General features: G+C 37.4%; 1 protein-coding gene across 3 annotated transcripts in view; it reads left to right on the top strand.

The window, feature by feature from the left end:
- Positions 1–20252, top strand: part of LOC108736377 (calpain-9) — a 120982-nt gene that overhangs the window by 83551 nt on the left and 17179 nt on the right. The window lies entirely within an intron of this gene.

Raw genomic sequence — 20252 nt, 5'->3', positions numbered from 1 at the left:
ATTGAGTTTACTTCTTGCTTCATCTGTATTTAAATATAATCTACGTACTATTTTATTAGTTATCTGAGGACGCTGTCCGATAGTGAAATCTCTGTAGAGACAAAAAATCGTCTCGTAACGAGATGCAATTCATTTGTATGCTCAAAGAATTCTCAGGTTGTTAGCGTGCAACTGCAAAGGCGAGCTAATTGATTAAATTTATTACTTCATTCGCAGAAAAAGATACGCAAACGGCAACGTCGTCTGTGTAACTAAGTGTTAAACAATTGCACGTGTTTTGAAACGCTGCTACTGTGTTCAATTCCATGATAACATGGCAAACGCGAAGCTACTGGCGAATTCTCCGATTTAGGTTCATTATTATCATGAAACATAGGTATCTATTTCAACACAAAAATATTCTAAACAATTGTTGGACCCTATGGTTTACAAGATGCGTCATCATCAAAAGGTCGTCAGTCCTAAGACTGGCTGGACACGCACTTCCACTCCTTCCTATCCTGAGCTAATCTTCTAATTTCCCTAAAACTAGAACATTCCACATCTTTAACTAATGACTTCCATAGACCTCCTTTCTAATACCTCTTCATTTCTAACTTTCTCTATCCACAGTGTCCTCATCATCCGCCTATAACACCACATTTCGAACGCTTCTAACCTTTTCTTTTCCGCCGCCCCCACCATCCATGTTTCGCACCCGTACATCGCCGCGCTCCAAACATACACACTTAACAACCTTAACCTCGAGAATTAAACAGAGATTATTAATATTTTCGTGTTAATAAACCAAGTCACGAAAGTATTACAAACATATTAAGGTAAACCATTGCGGCAATGTGTACAAATATTAGTATACTAATTGTGTCGTCCTCCTTGTTATTACTTAACATCTGTACAAATCGTTTATTAAATGACATTTTTTGTTACTAAAATTGTGAAGTACCTTCGTGTACAGTCCATTTCAATTTCTTAGAATTGTGACCTTGGAGAAATCTGCGCGAACATAGAAAGAATACACACTAGGCGTGAGCAAGACAGAAATAGTTGGAACAAGCTTGAACGAGCAGAGCTCTCGATAGGCGGTCTTAGGAGATCCGCTAGAACTGTACAGTACTAGACGAAAATGTTTAGCAATTTCTTAAAACAAAAATGTATATAAATTAACAATAGAAATCAAAGCAAAAGTTTTATAAGTGTGTAGAACGTTAACTTATTTCACTTGTTATTATTTTTGGCTAAATATGCTTTTAAATAAAGCATATTCTTAAATTTTAACGAGCAGTTTAAATAATTTTGCAAATGGTACTGTACACTTTTGTCTAGTTCTCGCTCGATGATCGGTGGAGAAATGAGCTCGGCAGACAAATATGATTGAATTTGGAATTATGCTACGGCGTATCCCAATAAAGGGAAGGGGCATACATCTAACTTCTTGAAACGAACAGTACGTACACATTTAATATACAAAAGCGTAAAAAAGTAATCCTGCCACGTGTTTATTGCTGTTTTACTTTTTGCCGTAATTTGCTGAACTAATTGCGGAGATACATATGATCGATTCTGATCTCAGCTGGTTTTAATTAGTGAGTGCATTCGTCTCAATGTTGTCAGATGGCTTTTTAAAGGCGATGTCAGAAAGGAAGTTTCTGAAGAAAATCTGACAACGATAATCTGCCAGGTGTACAATCCTGAGCGACTTGAAGAGCAGAAGAGAGGAATCGTCGTATCGGATGCGATCGCTCGCGTCATTACATATCAGACGTTGCGTTTTTTTTTTTTGTCTTGGGGCGAGATCAGCTTATTTATAAAATGATCGCGATATATTTACCGAGGCAAATTACCATTAAATTGACTACAAATAAACGTTTAATTTGGTATTCAAAAAGCATTTTCTAGTTCCGCTCCCGCCGCTCGGATGCCTTGGCCGTGTCCGTTCAGTTTTACGATATTATTTAATTTTATTTACATCGCATAATCACGCCATTCTGCTGGGAATGGGTCGACGGGAACATGCGGAATATTGCTTTGGAAACTTCTTTTACTACTACTTATGTATACCTTGCTCCTGCAGACTGAGACACAGTGTTACGAACGTAAAATAGCATATCAAAATTGATAATTTGTAACAATAACGGAACCACGTGATTCAGCATGCCATTAAAGTAAATAACGCCACAACCTACAACGTTGAGAAATCCTCTCCAAATGCCTATCAAACAAACAACAACCCGAATAAAATAATTCGAAGTGGTCTGCATTCTGTCGACACGCGATTTCGATCTTTTTGAATCTCATCAGCGCGTCGCAGGCCGCTCCAACAGAACACAGACCAACTTTTACCTGCTGTCTTGACAGTGCGTTTTAGAAAATACTACAAACGGCGCAGTAAACGCCACCTGTAGCACTGCTATGTAGCATCGTGCTATAGATGGCGTTTACTGCGCCATTTGTAGTATTTTCTAAAACAACAACCCTTTTATGAGAGCAAAGGCTTTCACGGCCGGAATCCATAGTAGAATAAAGATTCGGGCTATAGGGCCGTGGTCTAAGTGAACTATTCTATCCAGACGTTTCGTCAGCTACTGCGGCTGAAATCCTCGGTGGTAGTGCTGCGTTGACAACGTGAACGTAGATTATATCTCGACAGCGACTGGGCAAGCCTTTCTGAAAAGCTATTGAACTAGTAATGAAAAACAGTTTGAATTTTTGTAGGGTCGAATTCAATGCATTACTGAATTACAGATACCTAAAAATTGTTGCTCCTTGCATTCCCTAACCGAAAATCAAACCCGAGACCCTACTTTTACGCTCCAATATTCTACCAAAAGCCACGAGGAGGTGACAACAACCTATTCTTAAGTACGTATCATCAGTGTTTCTGCTGTTATCTCCTCGCAGCTTAATGGTAGAGTACTTATGCATAAAACTAGAGGTCCAGGTTCGATTGCCGACCCATTGAAGTGATGGTAGCAACAATTTTTCCCCATTAATTTGGGGTTATCTGTAGTTGGTAAAGTTAATTCAAAAATTAATTCACTGATGCTATTCATCTACTTCTGGATTATGTTTATTACACTACACTACGACTTTTGTTTTATAAGGGGAGCAGTTTCTGACTTGTAAAGTTTAAAGAAACGTCAAATAGTAAATATGGTCGCAGGCTTTGTCAACTTACCAATATGAAAAATAGCTTTAGTTCTAAAGTTTTAATTTCAATACAACCCTTCATCTAGAGGGATGGCTCGTAAATTAGCATTACTATCTACCCCTGTGTAATGGCATGATAGGTCCATAATCTATCTCTGAATAAATATTAGCCTGAGAACATGGGCTAACATGTTTTTATGAATCTACAACTAAATACTTCCGTAAGCAATTGTTATTTTCCTTTTTGTCAGAAATGTGTAATAACCTGAACCCCAAAGTGTCAGACACCAAGGTGAGATTAAAGACAACAGACGAAGGGTGGTATTTTTTCAAATCTCATAATTTTTCTTCGGAGGAGACAATCCTTTGGAGAATTTATGACTACGACGCCACTTGGAAGGCGTTAGAAGATCATACCAAGTGGTGGTTCAGTCGACAGTACTTTTATTGTAAAATGTAGCTATTCTGAGTCTGTTTCGAGTCCAAGATTTTTCTTGGTTATTTGCGCTTTGGTTGTTTCATGAAAAGGAAGCTTTCCAAAATCAAAACTGAGACTCTACCCATTTTACCAATTGAAAAGGAAAGAAAAGTAATTGTTGATAACGTTATAAAATATTTAAGCACGGTTGGTGTCTGTTGTTTTATTTTGCGAGTAACTCAATAGAAAATTGCTAGTCCCATATTGAAAACAATTTCTGGTTTTCAAGGTGTTTTGATGTGAAGAGGAGGTAAAAAATAATCTTGATGCAATTGAACTAAACTCAATTATCATTGTATAATTAAATACCGAGCGTTTGTAATTGGTACTTAATTCTAACGTATGTTTCTTCGTTCAATGTTCGTCACTTGCTAATACTGTGCGCTACTCATTTTCCACACAGAGCTGTACTAAATTGCAAAGTTATTTGTAGCGAATATCTTAACGTCAATCTCGTGTATTTACCATTACTGCTATTATTGCCGTCATGGAATATCACAAGTACAATTAAATGGGAAATACCATTAGCGACAAGCAGCGTGCGACAAATTGTGCTTCGGGTCAGGACTACTTCTACATCGTATCATCTAAGCGATTCTACTGCACTATAAAGTTTTTCTATTATCCTTTCCTTAGAGAAGTAAATATTAGGAACGGAGTCTGACGAGGATGCACACTGTCACCGCTAGTTTTTAATCTACACATCGAAGACGTGATTAACATCATTAAAAACAGTACAACTGTAGGGATAGATATAGAGGCGCAAAAGAGTAGTTTTCTTAGATTTGCAGATGAATATGGTGTTACAGGCGAATGATGAGGATACCGTGGATAGAGAAGGTTAAAAATGAAGAGGTATTAGAAAGAATAGGAGAACAGAGGACTCTATGGAAGTTAATGAGAAATAAGCGAGATAGGTTGGTAAGAGACCTTCTCAGGCATGAAGGTCAAGTCAAAGACATTAAAGGCAGAAACGGAAGTTCAGAGGGGTAGAGGTAGACCCAGATTAGATTATTGTTCGCATATATATAACTAATCATTAATTTGGTTAGTTCATTTGCATCAAATCATATACGACAGTTAATGTTTGTGTTCTGTACTTTTTTTAGCGACACTTTAACTCATACAAAATTTTATTCTATTTTTCATATGATGGTCATACTTTTGATACGAATAAATGTAACAAATTTCATCAGTATTAGTACTGTATATATAAAAATGTTAAGACTTAGTATTATTGCCTACTTGTTCAGCACCTGAATAATTTTTCTGTGTAATTTAATACATGTACAACGTATTATTCTATTATTTATTAGAAATAATCAGAAGATTTCTTCTTTATCTTCCTCGACTTCTAATGCGTTGAGTCGATAATTGTATCGTCGTTATCCAAATGGGTTTGTTTGGTATTATTCCAAACACCCACTCGTTGCAAATACAATGACGAAGAAACTGGAGGCACTTTACGTTAAACATGAATATCCACCCCCGCTCCCTAGAGCCTTATTATTTTAACAAGGTTATAATTCTGTTTAACAAGAAGAATACATAATGGCGGTTACGGTACATGGAAATTCCTACATCAAGAGAGCCATTCCGGACTGGAGGACTTGTTCAGTTCGATTCTAGCCCGACCGCCACTGCCTGCTTTGTTTCATTTGCTTTTACCGCCTCGTACCATTTTTATAAAATAACAATACACAGTAAAGTAAAACGTTCACGTATTAGGTTGAATATAGACAACGACTGTAAACGGGATCAAACAGGCTCTGTTTATAGGTAGTTACCCTTTCTGGGTAACAAACATGGCTACCACAAAAATACCTCAAGAATTTTGCTGACTGTTGTCATACTAGACGAAAAATAATACTGAAAACTTTTAATTGTTAGATGTGTGTAAAAACAAATAAAGTTTAAAGATTTTTTATATTTAATGATTTTCTTTATGATCCTTAAGACATGGGGGTGTTGTCTTATTGTTTACTAAGTCGTTCATGTATCAGTAAAGCTTTTGGTCAATTAAACTCCAACACCTTCTGAGTTCAGTTCGTTTTTCTTCTATCATATATAAAATTACATATGGCGTCTGTCGTATCGTTTTCTAAGGCATCATGTTCATGATATAGGTTATGATTTCCATGACTCGCAATGTATGACTTTTAAGAAAGGGAATGTAGGACTAGGATCTTATTTTTCATAATATTACTTTAGCTTTCAACTATAAACAATCGAAGGTCTTTATAATTATTATTATTATAAATATTATGTATGAGGCATCTCGTTATCGGACTAGAAAATCAAAAACTGCCTATAGAATTATAAAATTCTCTTGGCTCATTCCCGTCACAGTTCACGTCTCATGAATTTCTCGTTTATTTCTTATAATTACCAACATTAAATTGTTTCTGTAGCGTTATTACTGTTGGCAACTAATCAGATTTCGTGATGACTAATTTACGAACCGAATCATGATCTTCTTCTTGTGGTTCTTCTACCACGTACAATTTCCGGTACGGGTTTGCATCGATAGGACACACGATTCCACTTCGTGGTTTCACTTTGAACTTTTCTGTCAAAAAATTGTTCAGAAATCCTTTCCGAGATTAACGTTTGAACAGGAAATATTAATTGAACGCGCGTTATTGCTTGATCTAGATTCATTAATCTTATTACCGCTTTTGTATTTCTTCTTATAACTATAGTTCGAATCGCTGCAGTTTCATTTGCTCTCAACATTCTTGGACGATCATCACTCTTATCAGCCATGATGCTCACATTCTTCAATAAAGGAAGAAGTCGTCTGAGAATTTATGGGATCATCCAAAATCCGTTTCATTGATAATGTTGATGTGAAGTTGCTCTTTAGTAGTGGACTCATCATCATCATCATCATCATAAGGTCATCAGTCTTTGGACTGGTTGGACACGTACCTCCACTCTTTCCTATCCTGAGCTAAACTTCGCATTTCCCTAAAACTAGAACAGCCCACATCCTTAACTATTTGCGANTTAAGAGAGCAGTTACGATTATAATTACAACGAAACGGAGGATAAGTAGAGGAGCTAACCCCGATATATAATATAGTACCTCGAATAGCGTGAGAACAGACAACTATTTGTACCGCGTCACCGAAGTATAAGAAAAATCTAACGAGTTCCTTTTGTCTTTTCTCCTTTAAAATAGGGCTCGTTTTACAAAATCAATAACGACTAACAAGCCAACACTAAACGAAAGCTACATGTTGTAGAGAAACTAGAAGTAACTACCTAAAAGTATATTTTGACATTGTTGGATGCTTCACCGTACAATTTAGTATCTATTACTTGCAATACAGAATGAATGTTGACGGAAGACAATAAGTAATATTATTCCACTTTGAAGATTCTCATTATTTTACTAAGAGTTGGTCTCACCGTTGTAACTATTTATTTGCGTAGAAATTAGTTTGAAAAAACATCACTTCAGTATCCTTGACATAACCATGGGAATGTAAGAGAGTGAGAGACAGAAACCTAGAGGTTGTTAGAGTAAGGGTTTAAGGGAAAGGGTTGCAAATACATATGTATGGTACCGAGCGATCGATAGGACCGAGCGGCATAGCCTAGAGGTTTAGATCATTTCTTAGCATTCGGGATTCCGAGTCCGTCTGCCTTAGTCCAAGTTTTTCTGTGGTTTTCTTGGATCACTTAGGTAAATGTTGGAGCAGTAATATTCTACAGATAATCTATCATTTTCTTCTGTATTCATTTCGTCCATCACCGAGCTGCATGGCCTAGAGGTTTAGACCATTGCTTAGCATTCGGGAGGACGCCGGTTCGATTCCGGGTCTGTCTGCCTTGGTCCAAGTTTTTCTGTGGTTTTCTTGGATCACCTAGACAAATGCTGAGGCAATAATATTCCACAGATTATATTTCATTCTCTTCTGTCTGTCAGCATTACTGGCTGGTGGGAATGAAACATCCAAAAGTTTTTTTTTATCTCGTCCGTCTCATCTTTCTCACCCTAACCACCACCCACCCATTCCCACGATTCCTGAAAGGGAGCCTTCCTCCCTACCTTCCGGCGTAGTGGCTGGTGGGAATGAAACACCCAAAAGTATCATTTGATCGATAGGGCGCAACTGCAGAGCGCAGATTCATACGCCGGAGGCCCAGAGACTACCCCAGTAGTAGTGTAGTTGTTGCTGTGAATACTTGCGTCGACGTGTCTGAACATATGTTACAAATATTACTTCATTTTTATTTTGTTTATGAGCTCTTCATTATTTGAATTTATCTGGTTTATTTCTGTTTAATGTTACTTTGTTTTGTTTGCTTATTAAAATTATGGTTAGTTTACCGAGTCAACCGTTTTATTTTGAGATCCCACACAACCTTAGGATACTTGTCGTATATAATTAGTAACCTGCTAATTCCGAAAAGGATGAAATATGTGCATAATGTTGATCATGATTTCGCGTCCGTCCTACGTCAGTAGTGGATGTGGTTTGTTGCATTTTATGGTCTGACGTTCTTCCACATTTGACAGAATGCATCAACGGGGTCGTTAGAGTTGCAGTTATTTCGAGGAAAAAGCTCCTCGCGTCTCCATGCATTTGATAAACATTAAGCAACACATGTGTAAGTGTGTGTGAATATTCTTTTATGGTAAGATTGCGATCATTCCGGCTACTCCACAATAGCCGCATGTCAGGCTCAGAATGTAGATAATCTTGCCGCAGAATTATGAGATATCTGCCGTTGCACTGACGCGTATTTACTAAGGTCCTTATGGTACTGCCTTTGTTCACAGTGGCGGAACGTTTATCAAGTCAAATCGAAAATCGAAAGGCGTAAACTCGAAGAATTTCAATACTTATTTCAGTCGTAACATCAGATGAATTTTATTAATTCTGCATTTAATTCGAGTTTTCTTTTAAAACCTGATTTTAAATAATCACAAGGGGTGCAAGAAACCTACAGAGATTTGCTACTAATTGTGGATTCAACTAATTTTATTGTATCCAAAAAGAAAAAATGTTCCATCTTAAATGTCATCATAGGACGGGTCATTTCATTTTATCCCCATAAAGGTCTACTCAGAAGCTGATCATCTACATCATTATCATAAAGTCGTCAGTTCCAAGACTGGTTGGACAGGCACCTCCACTCTCCTATCCTGTGCCAAGCTTCGCATTTTCCTAAAGCTAGAACAACCCATATCCTTAACTATTTGCTAACAGTAATCTAATCTAGGTCTACCTCTACCCCTCCTAACTTCCGTTTCTGCCTCTAATATGTCTCTGACTAGACCTTCATGCCTGAGAAGGTGTCCTACCAACCTATCTGACCTATTTTTTATTGACTTCCATGGAATCCTCTGTTCTGCTACTCTTTCTAATATCTCTCTAAATTAACCGTTCGCGAGCATAGAACTGACTTCTCTTTATTGAAGGCGACTCGGCCCTGCGCTTCCCTCTACTTTATATCCCTACAACTCCCTCCGTCCTGATTTATCTGACATCCTAGATACCTAAAATCGGCCACTTATAATAATATCTCATGTTTTTTTTACACTTGTCAAATGCCTTTATCATTTGCGATATACGTCATCCATCCTCTAGTTTCTATGGCTATTTCTCACGTGTATTTGGAAAATGAGAAAGTAAGACAGACAGATTTTATCGGCATCAAATACATAGATAGATCGTTTAGCAAACAAGATGTTGCGAAATTGGTAGCTTGACAGATACGCCTCTGGGTGAATACCCGTCGAACATGCTTGGATTGCTGAAGTTCTATCAATCCGTTTTGTAATTCTTATGAGAGTTATAAGTGGCTGTTAGTAATAGTTTTGCTTTTACAGATGGCATCAACTAGAATTACAAATTTTTTAAGAAAAACGCGCGCTTCCAAGATGGGATTAAAGAAGCCGAGTAGCATTTTTGCCATCGAAACGACAATAAATATCGCAATCGGGTTCACTTACACTACTACCAGGCACTTAAAATACTCTCAGTATTTATTCCGTTTACAATGTAATGACTAATGAGGAATGCTCTCATACGAAAGATTCCCAAGTGACAGGCGCAATCTTTTGATATCTACGACTCTTGGTAGACGACCATTACTTTCCGTGATCGTTTCAAATTTTAAAAAATCCTTACCAAAATTAGATATGTAAATCTACATTTGGTTAAGGACATTTCAAAGTTGATGAAGACAAACTTAAACAAAGAATCTGTGTGGATCTTTAAAACTTGTTACAAATATTATGTTTATGGGAATATTGAAATTACTATGTTACAACATTAATTCAAAGGCAGTGGTGTTGTCGAGCCGGAACGGTCCGGAACGTCGTTCCGGTACTTCCTTTTTGGACGGGAACGCGTTCCGGAACTAAAGATGATTTCTGATAACGAGAATTGGCTGACGTATTGAAAAAAAAATTAAAAAGAATTGCTGATTTTTTTTTCTATTTTTTGACGAATTTTTATATGTATTATTATAAACAAGGGTTTGAACCGAACCCGAACCGGAACAAAAACCGGAACGAACAGGCTTGTTTTTCCGAATCGTGAACAGGGCCGATCCTGGCGACGGGCGAAAATTGGGGAAAATCCCCCCCCCCGTCGTCGTCAAATTTGGGACATGAGACCGCACAAAGGGCGGCCTACCCAGGATCGGCCCTGTCTATATAATTATATATATGCGTTCCGGTAAAAAAAAATTAGCACAACACCACTGTTCGAAGGTATCTTTGGTAGGTACATGGCATGAATTCTGCGATTTGAAAAAGAGGCATTAACAGAAATAAAATAGGTGGTAAATTTTATTAGTAGGTAAAACCAATAAGGCTTATAATTAAAAGGAATTTTAGAGATGTAGGGTACAGTAGTAATAATATAAGAAACGAGGCAGAGGTTATTTTGATAGAAAATGCCGAAAAGGCAGATATATGGAAAGAATATTTAGAGAACCTATACTCAGGCCATGAATTAGGAGATGTATTAGAGAAGGAAGATAGTGTGGAGATAGATGAGTTAGGTTGTCCCATGAGAGAAGAGTTCGATGTAGCATTAAAAAACTTAAAGAATAATAAGGTGCCAGGTGTAGATGGGATACAGGGGGAAATTCTAAAACATTCTAAAATAGTTAGTCACATTTACGAGACAAGGAAAATTCCAGACGATTATAAACGGAACGTGGTAGTAACCATACCTAAAAAGAGAGGCATTTATAACAATTAGCTTAACTTCTCATGCGTCAAAAATCTTAACTAGAATTATACAGAAGAGGATGGAAAAAAGGGCGGAAGAATTATTAGGGGAAGATCAATTTGGGTTTAGAAGAAATAGAGGAATGCGAGAGGCCATTCTAGCTTTACGGGTAACAATAGAGAAAACGTTAGAAAAAAAAAGAGTGCGTATATTACAGGCAGAAACAGAAGTTAGAAGGGGTAGAGGTAGACCTAGATTAGATTAGTGTTCGCAAATGTTTAAGGCAGTGGTTTCCAACCTTTTTGTACCTGCGCCCCCCTTTAAAAAAAAATTGTTGCGCCCCCTTAATTTTTCTAAAAATCTAATTTCATAAATACTCCACTGATATTCCAGCAAGAGTATGGATGGATGTTTTAGCATTTGTACCCGAAAAATTCGCGGCGAGGATTGTGGATTACGTATACCTATTTTGCTGATTCATTTTTTTGACACCTATTCGACTTTTTTGGTTTGTATTCGAAAATGATATTTTGGAAACAGCTGCATGCTCGCTTTGCCCCTAGGGGGGCGCGCCCCACAAGTTGGAAACCACTGGGTTAAGGATTTGGGTTGTTCTAGTTTTATGGAAATGCGAAGATTAGTTCAGGATAGGAAAGAGTTGAAGTGCGTATCCAACCAGTCTTACGCCTAACCAGGGGCGGCCTTTGGGGGTGGCGAACAGGGCAACCGCCCGGGGTCTCGCTCTTGCAGGGGCCTCTCACACGCCCACAACAATCTAATTAGAAAAATATTAGGTAGTAATAGTATATACCACTAATGTTTATTTGAATTTCTTAATAGTCTTAAAAGAAACGGCAAATTTGCTATCTTTGTCTATCAATTTTTTTTAATTTTCGGTAAACAATTTTAAGACTGTAAACTTTTTTATGAATCACTTTGCATTTTTCAAGTTTCATCATTAAAATTAATTCCACAAAGACCAGGGCCTCGCAAAAATTTACCCGCCCGGAACCTTCCGATGGTTAAGGCCGCCCCTGCGCCTAACGACCTTATGATGATAAAATTCCAATAAAAAGTTTCTATATCGTGTAAGGATAATACTGTGAAATAAATAATAATTTTTTGAATTGATGCCTGCGTCCGTTGTAACATGAATAACACATAATACAGATAAAAGCAAGTGCTGGTTGGAATTTCGGTACACGCTAACCGCATACCGCAACCGGCACCCACACGACCTGCTTTCATGTTGCCGATAATTTGCAAAGTAAACATTCGATTCCGGTGAAGAAAACGACAACTGCCATCATGGATCAATTTGTTTACCTCTTGGTTAATATTAACATCTACTTTGTATACCAAACGTTAGGTTTCGTGATTATTTTCCACAATGAGCACGCATGTAACCAAACGGGTACTCATGTGCGAGCGTCGAACTTGACGCATATTAATAATCATCACTGAAACTTCTACTTACTTTAATGGACGACAGGACATTATGGACATATGGAATCTAATTGTAAAATAAAGTTATGTAATTGCCGAGAGGTTTCCGATTGGAGTAAAAGTAGGCCACTGTTATGTTTACAAACATCGTTTGGAATCGTTCAAGGAATGACCAAGCAATCGTACCGTTAGAGGCAACGAACAATAACAAAATTAAATTGAAAACGCGGTACCATTTAAATTTTCAGAGTTTTGTTTTCTGCTGTCCAATTCATCAATAGATAATTTTATATTTGTTGGGTAATATGCAACCTACCCGAAAAGCATCGGCAGCTAGCTGTGTTACTTGGAACTGTCAAGAATTACTGAATTATATTTGATGTTTTTCGTACTATTACAGTGGATTATCACTTCTAGATGGATATGAACTAATTTTAGAGTTACCAAAATTGTAGATGTTTTTGTGGAAATAGCTTTTTGCTCATAACAAAGTTCATCAAGTTTTGACGGAGTTCTCGTCATTGTAAATAATAATTTTGAAGGAATTGATAAACACAAATAATGTTGGGGGATGTTAGACTGATTTAGAAGATTAATACAAAATACTGATGATATTTCCAAAAATTTTCCGATGTGTTTTAACGGTTTCTTCTCATATTTGGGTTTTTCTGTCGCCTTCGAAGGTCTTCCCCATGACCTTGCCTTGGATTAGTAAGGAACAGTTGGCAGGTCATGATTCATGTAGGATGAATAACTGAGGAATTAACGTGAGAGTAAGTAAATAATATAAGGATAAGCTAAAACGTGAAATAAGAATATGAGAAGGTAAGAGAGAGAGGAAATCTTGATATTTGGACATAGCATGGGAACTACTAACACACATTTGACCCTTACTTTGTGAGGTTCCTGGGCACCGGTCCCAAATGCCCTTTTATAAATTCGGTCATGGATTCTAAGAGTTATTGACAAAACTGAATAAAGCTTTAAAATAAATGCTAGGTTCACGAATAGTATCTACGTCTTCAGTACAAATGTGAGCAGCATAGTCTACTTTAATTTTCTTTTATTGTTTAGTTTAATTGTCTTAGGCAGTTAGTTCATTTGCATCAACTGTTGTTTCCTTGACGTCATAACGACGTGGCGGATCTTCTGTTGGCATTTTGGAGATAGTTCTTCTCGATTAGAGATGCCATGTTCCCAATACAAATTAATATAAAATAGGATAACATTTATTTACTAATTTTGAAAAGCAGTCATACAACACGACCAAGTCTTGTACTATAACCTCAAATCAATTTCCTTTCTCCTAAGTTACGTAAAGTTTCCATACATGTTGGTTATTATAAGCATTGTATTCTAATATATTAAGCTGCCTGAAAATTATTTCAATCACAAATAGAAAAACCTGTTATTGTTACACTTAGCCTAGGTAATTAAAAGGTTTTTTATTTTCCATTTTCTATCGAGCGTGTATTAAATTCAATCGTGTGTATTCAATAACTTAATAAGTTCCTGTCATCACCACGTTAACCAGATAAATACGTACAGTAACAGCTACAGTTATCCCTATAAATCGAGAGGAATTCTAACAGAACAAACGCTCTCAAGAATTCGCCGCAATCGTTTTACAAAAGGAACAACAAATCAAAAGCAAAGCAATGAATAATGAAAAGAAGAAAAAACACAACAACAACAACAAGAAATGGGGCATCTGCAAAGGCCAATTATTAAAAGAATAAGTTCGACATTAATCAAAGTCAACTGCTAACTTGAACGAGTATCGCGTTTTAAAAGAATTCTTCGGTTAATACGATTTCTTTATAGGTTTGCCCCGGGGAGCCTATCAAAGGAAATTTGAAATATGATATCAAACATCTAGAGTAATTAGAAGAAAATNGCTGCCAGCACTCATAATTTCTTTTATATATAGTATTTAGACATAGTAGAGATCATCATTTTTTTTATTTATGCTTTTTACAATTACTGATATTTAAGTTATTCAAAGCGCATGTAAAGTTACAAGAACTTTATATTATACTTGAGTAGCACGTTGCTTGGCGATAATGCGATAGGGAGACACTTGTTTTATTGTAAACAATAGTTATTCACGGAAGGTGGTCGTTCGGCTACCAATAAAGTGACTTGGATGCGACGTTCCAAAACGTTTTAAATCACAAAGTAGGCGATAGCTAGAGCGGCAGGCGTCTGAATTTACGATAACAAAACGGCATCGATAAGAATCGCCGCTGACCGCCCCAGCCGCATCCAGTCGGCCGGTCAGCTGGCGATTCCACGACCTGATCCAGTCAGTCGATGAAGAAGAACGAGGAAGAGGAGAAGCAGGTGGATCGGCCGAGTGATTGTGAGGAACAGTGAAGAACGAATAATAATAAAACATTCGCGACACGCCAATTCACAGGAAGTCGCGCTCCATGTAAATTGAAAACGAATGGCCGTTGACAGCCATTAATACAAACACCCGAACATCAGTCGCCGCTAAACTGGTTACAACAGTTAAACGGTGCCTGATCAATCGGATGGTGCCAGTGTTATAAAACACTAGAACCGATGATTCCTGTCAACAATAATTTAAGTCCATTTTCGGTCAAATGCCTTAGACGTGAACAGCATTAGATTCAAGACCAGATATCACAAACTACTTTTGCTATTGGAATTTCATGTGAAAGGACTAGCTCATGTTCAAGAAATTTTGGAATTTCTGCTCACTGGCATACTTATACATATGTAACACTTTCGCATATCAAGGACGATTTTCAATCTTTTGCAACATCTAAATTCCATTATTCCAAATGTAAGACCATTTTGGGACTGAGCCACCAAATGAGAAACCATGATTGAACATGCCGCACTATGAGCTGATCAAGTGGCGAAAGAATTAATTGTAAGATTTAATCAAGAACTAAGGCGCCAAAATAGAAGAGTAAGGTTAAAGAGCCACCATTTGACGTTCAGAACTACGATCTAACCCCAACTGCTGAAACTCCAAATTGTTTGTCTTCAAGGATGAAGCATCCAAAAATAAGACTTAAGACTCAATATCTAGAAATGTCACTTAACTTCTACAGCCAATCTTAATATAGAGTACAATATTTATTATATCTTTAACTTATACATTTAACATTACACTACTATCTTTTACATTTTCTATCTTATTCTCTATTATCTCCAACTTTTTCCTCCGAGATATAGGTGGAAAATATCACCCCCTCTTTCTTTCCTCCGCCTAACCCTTCTATCATCACTATTCCCCTAGTCAATTCCTTTAACCCCACAATCATCCCTCCCTTAGCCCTGCCTTTTTTCCTACCCTTATTGCCTCAAATATATCCCAGTTATAATTTATATCCATTTTTCTTTATACTTCTATAACATCTTTATCTTCTATTCATATCCCGCTTTTTCCATTTTTTATCTTTTACGTTCCGCTCTAACATCTTCTGTATTCTTCTTTCTTCCATGGCCATGTGATTTCTTGTATATGCCTCTATCCCCTTCGGTCGTTTACCATTTCTAACTATCTACATCTTATCTTCCCATTTCTTCATCTTTGCCTCATATATTTTCTTTATCTCCATTTAGTCTCCATATCTCCATTACCTCTGTCTTCGACGCCATTTTCTCTTTTATAATCCTTCGCAAATCCCTCTTTTCCTAGTTCCCGTCTAGCTCTATTCCAAACATTATTATGTTTCGTGTCTTTTCTTCTCTTCTTTTCTTTTCTAACTCCATTTCGATTCTCCTTATTCTTTTCTTCTTTTGTTTGCCTCTCTACACGCTTTTCTATCTCCAGCTCCTCTAGTTCCATTTGTTTCACTTAATATACAAATCCTCATTAAGACCAAATCCAGGGTCACGTTTATAAACGCAAAGGATCTCCAATTGTTGGCAGGATGCGATTCAAAGGAAGGAAACAGGTAAATAAACAAGTTTCAGCTTCATGCAAGATTGTTGCAGATTGGCAGAAAGTGTTTAACGTGTAAATTTTTTTGCTCTGGACGTCCGACAAAGTATCTCCAACAGTAACAATCTGTGTACGTAGCTCTATATAAGAAGTGTGTGCAAAAAGTCTTTTTCCGCATCTCATAAGCAACTGGGTATGTATGCGTTCGTCCGATCGGCCACCATCTTAGGAAGTGGAGATTTATCGCCTGTCAAACCGATAGATCCGCTTCTTTTCGCTCTTTCGCCGGACGAAACAATCACAATAGATCGTAAAGCGCGGCCTCCTGTTCTCTCGAACCAATTAAGAGAGCAGTTACGATTATAATTACAACGAAACGGAGGATAAGTAGAGGAGCTAACCCCGATATATAATATAGTACCTCGAATAGCGTGAGAACAGACAACTATTTGTACCGCGTCACCGAAGTATAAGAAAAATCTAACGAGTTCCTTTTGTCTTTTCTCCTTTAAAATAGGGCTCGTTTTACAAAATCAATAACGACTAACAAGCCAACACTAAACGAAAGCTACATGTTGTAGAGAAACTAGAAGTAACTACCTAAAAGTATATTTTGACATTGTTGGATGCTTCACCGTACAATTTAGTATCTATTACTTGCAATACAGAATGAATGTTGACGGAAGACAATAAGTAATATTATTCCACTTTGAAGATTCTCATTATTTTACTAAGAGTTGGTCTCACCGTTGTAACTATTTATTTGCGTAGAAATTAGTTTGAAAAAACATCACTTCAGTATCCTTGACATAACCATGGGAATGTAAGAGAGTGAGAGACAGAAACCTAGAGGTTGTTAGAGTAAGGGTTTAAGGGAAAGGGTTGCAAATACATATGTATGGTACCGAGCGATCGATAGGACCGAGCGGCATAGCCTAGAGGTTTAGATCATTTCTTAGCATTCGGGATTCCGAGTCCGTCTGCCTTAGTCCAAGTTTTTCTGTGGTTTTCTTGGATCACTTAGGTAAATGTTGGAGCAGTAATATTCTACAGATAATCTATCATTTTCTTCTGTATTCATTTCGTCCATCACCGAGCTGCATGGCCTAGAGGTTTAGACCATTGCTTAGCATTCGGGAGGATGTCGGTTTGATTTCGGGTCTGTCTGCCTTGGTCCAAGTTTTTCTGTGGTTTTCTTGGATCACCTAGACAAATGCTGAGGCAATAATATTCCACAGATTATATTTCATTCTCTTCTGTCTGTCAGCATTACTGGCTGGTGGGAATGAAACATCCAAAAGTTTTTTTTTATCTCGTCCGTCTCATCTTTCTCACCCTAACCACCACCCACCCATTCCCACGATTCCTGAAAGGGAGCCTTCCTCCCTACCTTCCGGCGTAGTGGCTGGTGGGAATGAAACACCCAAAAGTATCATTTGATCGATAGGGCGCAACTGCAGAGCGCAGATTCATACGCCGGAGGCCCAGAGACTACCCCAGTAGTAGTGTAGTTGTTGCTGTGAATACTTGCGTCGACGTGTCTGAACATATGTTACAAATATTACTTCATTTTTATTTTGTTTATGAGCTCTTCATTATTTGAATTTATCTGGTTTATTTCTGTTTAATGTTACTTTGTTTTGTTTGCTTATTAAAATTATGGTTAGTTTACCGAGTCAACCGTTTTATTTTGAGATCCCACACAACCTTAGGATACTTGTCGTATATAATTAGTAACCTGCTAATTCCGAAAAGGATGAAATATGTGCATAATGTTGATCATGATTTCGCGTCCGTCCTACGTCAGTAGTGGATGTGGTTTGTTGCATTTTATGGTCTGACGTTCTTCCACATTTGACAGAATGCATCAACGGGGTCGTTAGAGTTGCAGTTATTTCGAGGAAAAAGCTCCTCGCGTCTCCATGCATTTGATAAACATTAAGCAACACATGTGTAAGTGTGTGTGAATATTCTTTTATGGTAAGATTGCGATCATTCCGGCTACTCCACAATAGCCGCATGTCAGGCTCAGAATGTAGATAATCTTGCCGCAGAATTATGAGATATCTGCCGTTGCACTGACGCGTATTTACTAAGGTCCTTATGGTACTGCCTTTGTTCACAGTGGCGGAACGTTTATCAAGTCAAATCGAAAATCGAAAGGCGTAAACTCGAAGAATTTCAATACTTATTTCAGTCGTAACATCAGATGAATTTTATTAATTCTGCATTTAATTCGAGTTTTCTTTTAAAACCTGATTTTAAATAATCACAAGGGGTGCAAGAAACCTACAGAGATTTGCTACTAATTGTGGATTCAACTAATTTTATTGTATCCAAAAAGAAAAAATGTTCCATCTTAAATGTCATCATAGGACGGGTCATTTCATTTTATCCCCATAAAGGTCTACTCAGAAGCTGATCATCTACATCATTATCATAAAGTCGTCAGTTCCAAGACTGGTTGGACAGGCACCTCCACTCTCCTATCCTGTGCCAAGCTTCGCATTTTCCTAAAGCTAGAACAACCCATATCCTTAACTATTTGCTAACAGTAATCTAATCTAGGTCTACCTCTACCCCTCCTAACTTCCGTTTCTGCCTCTAATATGTCTCTGACTAGACCTTCATGCCTGAGAAGGTGTCCTACCAACCTATCTGACCTATTTTTTATTGACTTCCATGGAATCCTCTGTTCTGCTACTCTTTCTAATATCTCTCTAAATTAACCGTTCGCGAGCATAGAACTGACTTCTCTTTATTGAAGGCGACTCGGCCCTGCGCTTCCCTCTACTTTATATCCCTACAACTCCCTCCGTCCTGATTTATCTGACATCCTAGATACCTAAAATCGGCCACTTATAATAATATCTCATGTTTTTTTTACACTTGTCAAATGCCTTTATCATTTGCGATATACGTCATCCATCCTCTAGTTTCTATGGCTATTTCTCACGTGTATTTGGAAAATGAGAAAGTAAGACAGACAGATTTTATCGGCATCAAATACATAGATAGATCGTTTAGCAAACAAGATGTTGCGAAATTGGTAGCTTGACAGATACGCCTCTGGGTGAATACCCGTCGAACATGCTTGGATTGCTGAAGTTCTATCAATCCGTTTTGTAATTCTTATGAGAGTTATAAGTGGCTGTTAGTAATAGTTTTGCTTTTACAGATGGCATCAACTAGAATTACAAATTTTTTAAGAAAAACGCGCGCTTCCAAGATGGGATTAAAGAAGCCGAGTAGCATTTTTGCCATCGAAACGACAATAAATATCGCAATCGGGTTCACTTACACTACTACCAGGCACTTAAAATACTCTCAGTATTTATTCCGTTTACAATGTAATGACTAATGAGGAATGCTCTCATACGAAAGATTCCCAAGTGACAGGCGCAATCTTTTGATATCTACGACTCTTGGTAGACGACCATTACTTTCCGTGATCGTTTCAAATTTTAAAAAATCCTTACCAAAATTAGATATGTAAATCTACATTTGGTTAAGGACATTTCAAAGTTGATGAAGACAAACTTAAACAAAGAATCTGTGTGGATCTTTAAAACTTGTTACAAATATTATGTTTATGGGAATATTGAAATTACTATGTTACAACATTAATTCAAAGGCAGTGGTGTTGTCGAGCCGGAACGGTCCGGAACGTCGTTCCGGTACTTCCTTTTTGGACGGGAACGCGTTCCGGAACTAAAGATGATTTCTGATAACGAGAATTGGCTGACGTATTGAAAAAAAAATTAAAAAGAATTGCTGATTTTTTTTTCTAATTTTTGACGAATTTTTATATGTATTATTATAAACAAGGGTTTGAACCGAACCCGAACCGGAACAAAAACCGGAACGAACCGGCTTGTTTTTCCGAACCGTGAACCGGAGTCCGGAACGTTTTTTTTCTGCTGAACCGGAACTCGAACCGAACCGAAACAAATACGTGAACCGGTTTTTGAACCGGTTCAACGGGAATTAAACTTTATTTATAATAAACATTAGAAGAAAAAAATATAAAATTTTAAAAAAGTAAAGATTTCATACATAA

Source organism: Agrilus planipennis, unplaced genomic scaffold, assembly GCF_000699045.2.
Source record: "Agrilus planipennis isolate EAB-ADULT unplaced genomic scaffold, Apla_2.0 scaffold5, whole genome shotgun sequence".
Lineage (NCBI taxonomy): Eukaryota > Metazoa > Arthropoda > Insecta > Coleoptera > Buprestidae > Agrilus > Agrilus planipennis.
Note: the sequence above shows the minus strand (reverse complement) of the source record. Positions and strands in the feature narration are given on the sequence as shown.